This window comes from Cimex lectularius, unplaced genomic scaffold (genome assembly GCF_000648675.2).
Source record: "Cimex lectularius strain Harlan isolate CLEC.00 unplaced genomic scaffold, Clec_2.1 scaffold1, whole genome shotgun sequence".
NCBI lineage: Eukaryota > Metazoa > Arthropoda > Insecta > Hemiptera > Cimicidae > Cimex > Cimex lectularius.
This window is the reverse complement of record NW_019392813.1, coordinates 482,859-494,527: the sequence shown is the minus strand read 5'-3', so window position 1 is coordinate 494,527 and position 11,669 is coordinate 482,859. Positions and strand designations below refer to the sequence as shown.

General features: G+C 34.7%; 1 protein-coding gene across 2 annotated transcripts in view; it reads right to left on the bottom strand.

Moving 5' to 3' along the window:
• LOC106661050 overlaps window positions 1–7,123 on the bottom strand; it is a 39,583-nt gene extending 32,460 nt beyond the window's left edge. For both annotated transcript variants that reach the window (XM_014384172.2, XM_024228350.1), the window contains exon 1: window positions 6,654–7,123. The gene's annotated coding sequence lies outside the window, so the exon portion shown is untranslated. The remainder of the gene's footprint in view (window positions 1–6,653) is intronic.
• Window positions 7,124–11,669: the final 4,546 nt, after the last annotated feature.

Below are 11,669 nucleotides of genomic sequence, written 5' to 3'. Positions count from 1 at the left end.
GAAAAATAGCTCCCTCAAAAAAAAAAAAAAAAGTGTTATTGTGTTTTGTTTCTTATTATTGTTATGTAGAATTAGTTTATGTATCATATTTGAATGGAAGAATAAAAGGATAAGGATGAGCCTATACTCATGCTGAGACTGTTGCTAGTCTGACTCCATTATTATTATTATTATTATTAGTCATACAAGCCTATAGGAAATTTTTAAATTATGGGACAAAAATTCACAATTCTAATCAAAAAAGAAACAAATAAATTTTATATGTAATTTAAAATGGGATTTTTGCATACATTTGGCCTTCCAAATTAAGAATTTTAAAAGGAAAAAAAAGAAAAATTAAAGCTTGGATGGCAATAGGATAAATTAGTTTACGAGTGAATGTTTGGAGTCAGGGCTTTATAGCTAACCTAAGATAGAACGTTTGGATGTTAGGGCGTGAAATGATCTTAGCCGTTAAAACGCCCTTAAAAATTAATAATAATAATAATAATAATAGAACTTTATTTGTTGTAATAAAGTAATATAAAATAAAATAACTACACAATAAGCACTGGAATGCACAGAAAATTCCATCTGTTGGAGGTAACCACATAAATAAATAAAAAATAAAGAAAGAAAGAACAATACAAAAAGTGAAAGGAGAAAAAAATTAAAAACAGGAAAGTAAAGCAAAAAAATAAAATAATATAAATGCAACCTGCACTGCCCTATTTTCTTCTGTAATTGAAACACCGTCTACTCTTCGTATATCTAAGGTTTCTGAGACTACAGTAAAACCCAAATTAGTCTTGTTAAGTACCGCCAAAGTTTTGATCCAAGATTCGTGTGGCCAATTCCAGTCAGCGAGAGCTGAGTTGGACTCTGGCTCTCAGGTTTCTCCGATAACTTCGTCATTAGTTCAAAAACTGGGATTTCAACATGTTAAAAGCTGATTGCAAAATAATTGGTATTTCTATTGATCGGGTGAAAGTGTGTGGTGCGGTTGTGTTATTGCCTCGCGATATGATTCGCATTCTTTCCAGTTAAATCCGATAGTGTTGACGACTATTGTCCAGTCGTTACCCAGTTTACCAGTATCAGAGCTGAAAGATAAATTTCGAATTTTTTCCCTTGCTGATGATGAGTTTTATATACCTTCCAAAGTTGACTTAGGGGCTGATATCTACTCAAAGCTTCTACAAACTCCTAAACCAATAATAATTCCAGGAGAACCTAGTCTGTTCCATAAATAATCAAAAATTGAAATCAAATTGTACAAAAATTAAGTGTTTAGTTCTTTGGCGACAGTTCAGAGTTTAGCCCATCTCTGGTCTGGGAAATACAGCTTAGGAGGAGCATACACATTTTTTTTTTTAAATTAGCATTCTGCTAAATGATGGTACATAGAGAGCACAGGGCGGAGGACACTCCATCCAGGGTGTGTAATTTAGCCAAAGTAGCTCACACCTCATTTTAAAAACTCACAACAAATCCAAATTTAGGTGCTGATTAGAATCAGACAATTGGCAGTAGGAACTATGATTGAGATGCCTATAAAGCAAAATCAAGTTGATGTCAAAAGTCACACAGACTCCTCCTGATGATGTACATTGATCTTTTCAAGAATCAAGACTATGTTTCCATTCAGAGATATTATTAATTTTTATGTGTAATATTTAATGACAATTAATTAATGATTATTTAGATATCATTTGTGGTCTGGTGTAATGTAGGTTTAGAAAAACATTTTCTTTATCATGCCAACGTTTCGCTCTTTATTGAGATCATTATCATGGCCTGGGATTTATAAACATTGTTTAAATTATACAAATACATGTAAGATATGACGATGAATTTATATAATGATGTACACAATATAGAAATTTTAGGTTTAATTAAAGTATTTGTACTCCTTCAAAGTGTATGTTTTCTGTGTAGATGTGTCACTATTGTGGGTTGTGTTGAGAGTGTTAGTGAGATTTAATGATTTTTGGTATATGTTTGATTTTGAAGGCCAGGTATCAGGGAGACGTAAGTAAAGCCTCAGTGTAGATACCGTCAAAACTGATGTTCTCAATACAACATAAACTATGAGTTGAGGAGGATTAGATGAAAATCTTTTTGATAAAAAATTTCAGAAATTTCTCAACTACATCATACTGTTGATGGATTTCAGCCAGCCCAAATTCTGTTAAATCCGATCTTAGCTGTAGACAACACCTGCTTCAAATGGTACTGGAAGGACAGACAAGGTGTAAAAGCAACTAACTCCAAGATACTTGTGCATTATTTTAAGAAATTTTGATTTAATATAAAAATATATAATTAGTGTAATCAAGATTATAAAAATATATTATTTTAATGTAAAATCTGAGGTGCATACATGCATAAATTTAACTGTAGAGCTACTCCAAACTGCGAGGCATGCGATGAACTTGAAAACAAAATATATAATTCTGACGTGCCTAGAGCCTACGTTAAGAGGCAAGACAAATTTTTTGACAAGGGTACACGCTGAGAAATTTTGAGCAACCGTTTTGCTGGGAAAGCTTGCTTTCAATTGAAAATGTATAAATCGATATATACATTTTTGAAAGAATTGATGTGTGATACTGTGATAGACTTCAGTCGTTGTACATGTGTGTTATGGTAAATATTTACTTATGTGTGAAATTATTTATTTCATTGTTCTCTGTTCCTAGTTTTAATTTATTTATTTATTATGTGATCTGTACTTATGTATTTATTATATAGTGTGTATATGACTGCACTATTGCTGTATGTTTAAAGCAAAGCAATATAATAATAAAAATTCAAATGAGACTGAAAATCAATTTAAACCAAGATCAATGTAAATTGATGAAGAGATAACAGACTATATTAATGATAAATACTTCCGAATAAAAATACTTAATTTTTTTTAATAGTGTTAACATTTTAATAAAAATCCATTTGTTTGACATACTAAATGCAAAGACAACATAGACCATAATAACCTAGTATAATTAAAGAAAAATCTGTTTTTCTTCAACTCCTACTAACCTACTGTCACATGTTTTATTACATTTTATATGTTACGCAATGACCAGATCTGTGTGAATAAATTACTTCTTTCAATTATTTATTTTTTTAATTAAGGTCTTGGTTGAAATGAAAAAAGTCACAAGAGGGATTTGAACTCACAACCTTCGACTTGTTTATAGTTTTTATGATTATTTGTGAGATTGTGAGATGCAGTCTGGTGTGACGTAGGTTTTAGAAAAACATTTTCTTTATCATGCCAACGTTTCGATCTTTATTGAGATCAGGGCTCAAAGTGTTTGTTTTCTGTGTAGATGTGTCATTGTGTGTCGTGTTGAGAGTGCCACTCTGGTTCCAAAATCATAACTGGCATTCTTAACACGACACACAATGACACATCTACACAGAAAACAAACATTTTGAGCCTTGAAGATGATCTCATTAAAGATCGAAACGTTGGCACGATAGAGAAAATGTTTTTCTAAAACCTACGTCACACCAGACTGCATCTCACGATCTCCAAATAGTCACTGATTAATGGTCACTAGACACCAATCATTTTTATTTTGCTCTTTTCACATGTTATTACATAACTGAACTTCATCTATCTACTGTCAGTATGGGCTTTATACTGGAAGTAAAATATGCTTTGTTACTACAATTTTTTTTATTTCGACATTTTGTTGGGTAAAGCCATACATCCCAATCTATTAGATCATCCCTGATCCATAATTTTTTTTAAAAAATATTTATTTGAGAAAAAAAATTCAAAAACAAAAATGAAACATTTTTGTACCTTTTAGTACCTAGAGTATTTCCACCTCTGGCACAAATCTGTTAAATGCCTTTGAAAATATTTTTTAGAAAATCCTGAGGAATTCTTTCCCATTCATTAAGAACAATCATTTCCAACTAGTCTAGTGTATTAATACTTGGGTTTCACCATCGTACTCATTGCTTAAGTTGGTTCACAAATGTGCCCGATTGGGTTCAAATTTGGACTTCGAGCTGGCTACAACAAGCACTCAATTTCAATCTCATTGAGGTAGTCATCCACAATATGTGCTCTATGGGGCCTGGCAATATTCTGCATTATCAACAATCTCACTGATATAGGAGGGGGGGACAAATGGCACTACATTTTTGGTGCGGATGTCCAAGGAAATGTCGCCCCAGAATATCAATGTCCCGTGTGATTCCCACTTGAAGAAATGTACAGCATGGGGCGTACCTTCCTCATGAGCATCTCCTAATAAAATTACACCCATCTGAAGATTTGAGGCAAACTCTCACATCATCTGTAAAGAGAACTCGTCCCCAATCTTCCAACGTACAATTCACATATTCCCATGCGAATTAAAGTCTGGCCAATTTCTGAGCTGTGTTAAGAAGAAGTCCACGAACCGGGTGCCGAGCCTGAGGTTATTTTCATTGAGCCTTCTTCTTACAGTACAGAAGGAAATTAAAACATTTTGGTCTTGTCATCAGATTTTTTAGCTCATTTTCCGTAATGATGCGGTTTCATAAAACCTGATGACGGATGAACGTCTCTATTGTACACATAGGTCGACCCTGTACTGGCCTTCTAGTGTAAAGCCCTGTTTTTCTGAAGTGCCGAAGAACCCTTCCTATTGTAGAGTGATTTACACAATCCTGGCGACTTCACTGGCTGTATCCTTCCTCTAATAATATTATGACTCTGACACTGTCATAATCGCTCAAATGTCTGACGAGCCATTAAAAAGTTTAAAAATAAGAATAATATCAACTGAAATCAATGAAGGGGAAAGATTAACTTAAAGCAATCTTTATGGGTAGCAGAATGGAATGGCATATTTTTAATTTTCGTGTAAACAGGATCATAGATTTAATTTTAAACTAAACAAATTGAGTGGTGCATTAATTTGTCCATCAGCGTAGCATCGGACAGCCAATAAATAATATCACTAAATCAAACCATGCCTGTTCAGTCATCGGCCAAGAATGGTATTTCATTTTCAAATTGGGAATGCAGATTTTACTCTTTATCTATAAATTGTCTTGGTTTATTTTATGTTAAAAGAGTTGACAGTTTAATGTATCATTTTTTTCTAGCATCAGACAACCAATCAGACGGTAAATCAAGTCAAGGCTAATTGGTCATTGGCCAAGTATGGTATTTCATTTTAATATAGGGTGCAGATTCTACTCTTTATCTATAAATTGTCTTTATTTATTTTATGTTAAAGAAGTTGACAGTTTAATGTATCATTTTTTTTTCTAGCATCGGACAACCAATCAGACGGTAAATCAAGTCAAGGCTAATTGGTCATTGGCCAAGTATGGTATTTCATTTTAATATAGGGTGCAGATTTTACTCTTTATCTATAAATTGTCTTGGTTTATTTTATGTTAAAAGAGTTGACATTTTAATGTATCAATTTGTTTATTTTCTAGCATCGGACAACCAATCAGGGGGTAAATCAAGTCAAGCCTAATTGGTCATCGGCCAAGTATGGTACCTTATTTTCATATTGTGCAATTTATGCGATACTAATAAAATGAATAATTAACTTAAATTAAAGAATTTTTTTTTTGTGGTTCTGTTTTGTATAAGTGAGACTATATATTAATGTGGAATAGCAACTCCATCGCCCCTCAATCGACGTGTGACTTGGGTCAAAGGCGCAATATTTATAAAAATACCCCCTCGACCCCAATTAGATATGTTTGTTATTGTGTGCAGGTTGATGGAGGAATATTGAGTACTCCATCTACTAAACAGAATGAGCACAATGTACATAGGTGTGAATGTATTTATTTGTGTGAATACGTATTAAATGTGTGTTGTTATATTTTGCATGTGATTGGGGCTGAAAGGACCCTAGATGTCAGATGCCCCTGTAATTAAAAATAAAAAAATAATAATAGTGTTGTTACATAAACTGAAGTTTTTTTAAATATAATAATTAAAAAATGTAATTTTTTATCATCGTTTTTATTGCGTACAATTAAGTGTTTGAGACAAAAAAAATTAATTATGCTAAATTTAAAAATGATCAATACGATCTACGAAGTACCATGAGCAATATTCATGAGTTCATGGACAAATGAGAAGTGGGGAGGGGGGTCTGATAACAGCACAGTAACGGCGTAATAATATTACAGCGACCGTACCGACTCGATCTGCGGTCAATACATGCAACATGTACTCAATTCCAGGCCTTTTGTTATATTCTTTCTATTACGAAACAGTAGATCGACCAGTATTGTCTATAACGCAAATCGGCCGATTCGGAAATCACCGCTTGTACGCCGAGCTCGATCGATTCGATTTTTATTATAAATTATTAGTTATTAACTTTGTATCTCAAAATGCTGATCTGTTTTTATAATACTGCGTTGGATCTTTATCAAGTGTAAAAAAAACCTAAAAAATAAGGCTTAAAAAAATACTTTGATCGGACTTGTTTGTTTTTTGTTTCTGCTTTTTTTAAGATAATTAGATTGAGTATTAAAGTTAAAAAAGATATTTTATTAAAGGAAAAGGTTTATTTTTTTTAAGAGCGGTACTTCATTACAGTACGTACTGACAACAGAACAGTATTGAAAGGTTAATAAAGACATTGAAACATAACCCGATAAGTTATTACAGAGGGGAAAAGGCGACATACCTCAGTTATCTCGTGTTTTCATCTTCTTTTGTCGGTTACAACAGAAAGCGTCTACGATAGAAATTGTTGAAAAAAAGTGTCGGCGATTGTTTTGAAAAATTATAACATCAACAGTTAAAAAACAACAAAAAGAACAGAGCGAGCGAACGCCTTTAACACCGTTTCGACAGGTGATCCGTCACTAAAACCCCAAAAATAAAACTAAACGTCGATACGGACACTTTTCCCCGGACTTTTTTTCTCGATACGAGAACCCCGCCGGCCGACGATACGATGGACCGGGATTAAATCGCCAGAACGAGACGTAAAGCCTTTGGTTAAAATCTCACTCGATACAGTGCGGGCTACCGTAGAATCGATAAAAGGGGAAGGGTATACGGGGTAACCTTTTATCCCACGTATCTGTAATACCGTAATACTATGGACGCAGATGTAATATATTACAGCGTTGTTATCGGCCGACAACGTACAGCAGTGCGATCGCACTTCGCAGTCTCTCCCCTCCAATCATAACACGCCCTTCATCAATCCTACTCAATTACTCAACGTGATACTACGATTTTTTTTACTCATGCACTATTTGTTTATCATGGCATTCTCTTAAAGAAAGACTTTCTCTTTTTAATAACCTTGAACTTAAAAATACATTGATACTAATGTAATACGACATTTAAATAAATACCAAAGAGACCTAATACTACTGACTACCTATCTATTGTATATATGTATAAGGACATGAGCATTGAAAAATAAAACACAAATCAAGTAAAATATAGAGATATTTAAAAGTTAACTTGCATATAATTCACAATGAGAAAAATAAAATTATAAGATAATGGTGGAAAATTATAAGAATTTGATGTAAAATAGTATAGGTATTTGTTACAATTTATAAATAAAATGTAAAAGGAATGGAAGAATTAAGGACTGAAACTTCATAATTAACTGCAGCCCTTAAAGCACAAGGGAGAGCACCGAGAAAGACCATTCCATGCACTTGCACCAGCAATAATCATTAATACTTTCTTAAATTAAAATGTTGTACTAAAAATCTATAAGATGTGCTAAATATTAAAATATTTTCCTAAATATTTTTGCCTCAGCTGTCCCAGGGTTCATTCGTTTGGCGCATTCAAATGTCCTGAAATTGAGTTGGAAAGTCAGGATTATTTTGACACCTGATAATATCTTGAGTGACAGGGGACAGAGGAATTTTGGGTAACGAGAAAGCAGACCAACTGGCCAGAGGAGGATCTGCAAGACCATACATAGGCCCCGAACCTATACAAAAACAAATATAGAATCCTCCATCACAGAATGGATCATACAAAACAAAAGAACTGGATAAACCCTAGCAGCGTTAGACACAATAAGCTTACATTAAAACAACCCTCACCAAGCGTGGCAAAATCACTGCTGCAAATGGAGAGGGCTAGACTCAGAGGAGTTGTAGGACAACAGCCACCCATATCATCTTCGGATGCAAAGCAACATCTCAATGGAGATTTAACCTAAAATACAAAAAAAAAAAAAATGTAGGAAATGAAATTGTAGCAATGAAAGTCAATGACCTAATACTTCTAAGAAGAAGGATTGAGTCAATTGCACTGAACCAGGAACTAAAAAGGTACAGTAAGCCAGAAGGCTGCAGGGCCTGGGGAGCTCAAACCCCACTTCCTTGTATCCTCTTTTTTTTTTTTTTTTTTTATTCAAACGCGTTTCGGCATTGCGCCATTTTCAGTCAGGAACAGTTCCTGACCCAGTAAGTGACCATGTTCAACATCAGTTCAAAACCCATCATCAACTCTAATCTGTAAAAGTACTGATTTCACAGTGAATTGTGCATTTTTTACTGATATAAATAACGAATAGAATGGAACCTAGTACCGATCCTTGCAGAACTCCACTAATCACTGGGTAGAAATTAAAATATGCTTGATCAACCTTGACTTTAAATCTCTATATAAATGTTGATCTGGTATGATTTCAAGAAATTTAGGAGAGTACCATGGATCCCAAGCATGTATAGTTTGTAAATTAAACGTCTGTGAGACTCATGATCAAACGCTTGGAGAAATGAAGGTAGATGATCTTGAGACGTTTGAATCAATTGCAGTAAAGTAGGAAACTAGAAAAGTACAGTAAGCCAGAAGGCTGCAGGGCCTGTGGAGCACAAACTCCGTTTCCTAGTATCCTCATTACCATACCTCTCAAGTTTTTTTTTTAAAGTTATTCAAACGTGTTTCACGCATCTTCAGTGAGGAACAATTCTTGACCCAGTAAGTGACCATGTTCAACAGTGGTTCAAAACCCATCACCAACTCTAATCTGTAAAAGTACTGATTTCACAATGAATTTTGTCATTTACATCATTGATATAAATGACGAATAGAATGGAACCCAGGACCAATCCTTGCGGAACTCCACTAATCACTGTGTAGGAATTAGAATATGCTCGATCAACCTTGACTGTAAAACTGTCAGATTATGATGATTTTAGGAATGTACCATGGATCCCAAGCACATATAGTTTGTAAATTAAAAGTCTGTGAGACTCATGATCAAACGCTCGGAGAAATCAAGGTAGAAGATCTTGAGACGATTCAATCAATTGCAGTAAAGTAGGAAACTAGAAAAGTACAGTAAGCGAAAAGGCTGCAGGGTCCGTGGAGGACAAACTCCGCTTATAGTATCCTCATTACCATACCACTCAAGTTGTTTTTTTTTTTGTTATTCAAACGCATTGTAAAATTAAAATTTGCTTGATCAATCTTGACTTTAAAATTGTCAGACTATGATGATCAGGTATGATTTCAAGAAATTTAGGAAAGTACCATGGATCCCAAGCATGTATAGTGTGTAAATTAACAGTCTGTGAGACTCACAATCAAATGCCTGGAGAAATCAAGGTAGATGATCTTGAGACGATTGAATCAATTGCAATTATAACAAATACATTGTGGCGCTGGCCCGAAGAGAGAGGGTGAGAGGACAAAGAGAGTTATGAACGGTACTGGGTGAAGACAGGACTTTTTTTGGGAGCTGATTATCTGCACTTAATCAGACATCCTTGGCTTCAGGGTCATACAAGAGGACTCTTTCACACATCGGAGACCAATATTCAAGAATAGTATTTCCTCGAGCTCAAAACCAGTTTTCTTCAATTTACAGCATAGCGAGGCAAGAATTACCAACTTACATACAATTATACAATACAATTATCAACCATCAATCCCGAAAACAATTTTCACAACTTCCTATAAAGTCTCAACAGACTATAAAGGAGAGGAAGAACACAGGAGAGCATCAGCTACAATGATATGGTACACAGATGGCTCCAAAACAAACGAAGGAACCGGATCAGGCATTTTCTGTACAAGCCCAAAATATGAGCAATCAAACTCATTACAGAAGTACACTTCGGTCTTTCAAGCGGAAATACATGCCATCAATGTTTGTGCCCTGGAAAATCTTAGAAGAGGTTACACTGACAAAAAAATCCTCATAAGATCAGACAGCCAAGCAGCCATTAAAGCATTAGCATGTAAAAGAATTACATCAAAACTAGTCAGTGAATGCATCCAAAATCTCCAAAACCTGGGAAAACACAACAACCTGATGATATCTTGGGTGCCAGGACACAGGGGAATTTTGGGTAACGAGGAAGCAGACAAACTGGCCAGAGGAGGATCTGCAAGACCATAGGCTCCTTGGGATAATAAAAACAAACACAGAATCCTCCATCACAGAATGGATCCAAGAAAAAAAAAAGAGAAGTGGATAAACTCTAGCAGTGCTAGACATAGTAAACTTAAGATGAAACAACCCTCACCGAGACTGGCAAAAACACTGCTGTAATTGGAGAGGGCCAAACTCAGAGGAGTGATGGGACTATTAACCGGTTACTGGTATCTGAGAAAAATTCTACACAACAAGGGTGTATATACAATGATGATCCCATCTGCAGATTATGTAATGAGGAGGAGGAAACAGCCACTCATATCATCTTCGAATGCGAAGCAACGGCTCAATGGAGGTTTAACCTAACGTACGGAAAAGACTTAGAGAATCAAACTGCAGCAACAACAGTCAATGACCTGATACTTCTAAGAAGAAGGATTGACTCTATTGACTGAACTAAGGAACTAGGAAGGTACAATAAGCCAGAAGGCTGCAGTGCCTGGGGAATACAAACCCCGCTTCCTAGTACCCTTTCCATCATACCATACCATAACATCAACTTTAATTTGTAATCTTTCCCTAATTAAATTAATATAAGATATTCAAAAGGATACTATTTATAGTATAGCAAGCATTTATGTACATAGTTTTTGCTCATTGCACACGTACCTTTGTTTTTTTTTTTTTTTTTTAAGAATTCAAAGAATCTTGTCTTCTTATAGAATTCATTATATAACTTCTCAAGAACAAGGAATAATTTTTTTAAATTAAAATATATAACTCCAGCATGATAGATGTTTATTTTTGGACAGAAGATAAGATTCAATTAAAAAGAAAAGTTTCGAAAATCTTATTTTAATATACAACAGCACGTTTCATTACACAATGAAGTAAGAAACTAGAAAAATACAGTAAGCGAAAAGGCTGCAGGGCCCGTGGAGCACAAACTCCGCTTATAGTATCCTTATTACCACACCACTCGAGGTTTTTTTAGATATTCAAACGCATTGCGCCATCTTCAGTGAGGAACAGTTCCTGACCCAGTAAATGACCATGTTCAACAGCGGTTCAAAACCCATCATCAACTCTAAACTGTAAAAGTACTGATTTCACGATGAATTTTGTCATTTATATCACTATGAATAACGAATAGATGGCGAATAGAATGGAACCCAGGACCGATCCTTGCGCAACTCCACTAATCACTGGTAGCAATTAGAATATGCTCGATCAACCTTGACTTTAAAACTGTCAGATTATGATGATTTGAGGAAAGTATCATCGATATCAAGCCCGTATAGATTATAAATTAAAAGTCTATGAGACCCACCATCA